The sequence below is a fragment of the Dioscorea cayenensis genome, chromosome 6 (genome assembly GCF_009730915.1).
Source record: "Dioscorea cayenensis subsp. rotundata cultivar TDr96_F1 chromosome 6, TDr96_F1_v2_PseudoChromosome.rev07_lg8_w22 25.fasta, whole genome shotgun sequence".
Lineage (NCBI taxonomy): Eukaryota > Viridiplantae > Streptophyta > Magnoliopsida > Dioscoreales > Dioscoreaceae > Dioscorea > Dioscorea cayenensis.
In genome coordinates this window covers 10,062,199-10,062,816 of record NC_052476.1, presented here as the reverse complement: position 1 = coordinate 10,062,816, position 618 = coordinate 10,062,199, and the positions used below count along the sequence as shown (strand labels likewise).

Sequence of the window (618 nt, the reverse complement as noted above, 5' to 3'; positions counted from 1 at the left end):
CAACTTTATTTGAAGCTATGAGATCAAGCTTCTTACTCAGACTTTCTACTTGCGCCGCCAATGAGGTTACCGCATCAATTTCATGGGTACCGCCCACCTTTTTCTTCTCTCTAGCATTCCATTGGTAACTATTTAACCCCATTTCCTCAATTAATTGACGAGCCTCATCGGGGGTTTTGCTACCTAAGGTACCTCCTGCTGCCGCATCCAAGAGTTGCCTTGTGCTCGGGTTCAAACCATTGTAGAAGGTTTGAACAATAATCCAATCCCGGAATCCGTGTTGCGGACACTTTCTCAGGAGCTCCTTGAACCTTTCCCATGTCTCGAATAGAGACTCCAATTCCAATTGAACAAAGGACGAGATCTCATTCCTAAGCTTTGATGATTTTCCAGGAGGGAAATAACGGGCTAGAAAGGCTTCTACCATCTCCTCCCATGTAGTGATTGATGCTCTAGGTAATGAGTGTAGCCACTGCTTCGCTTTTCCTTTCAAGGAAAATGGGAAGGCTCTCAATTTGATGGCATCATGCGTAACCCCATTTATCTTCAGTATGTCGCACACTTCGAGAAAGCTCTCTATATGACTATTTGGATCCTCATCGGCCAAACCGTTGAATT

General features: G+C 44.7%; 1 non-coding gene across 1 annotated transcript; it reads left to right on the top strand.

Annotated features, from left to right (window-relative positions):
• Positions 1 to 272: 272 nt before the first annotated feature.
• Positions 273 to 379, top strand: LOC120264049. Its single transcript, XR_005537230.1, has one exon. It is a non-coding gene; the product is annotated as a small nucleolar RNA R71 (small nucleolar RNA).
• Positions 380 to 618: the final 239 nt, after the last annotated feature.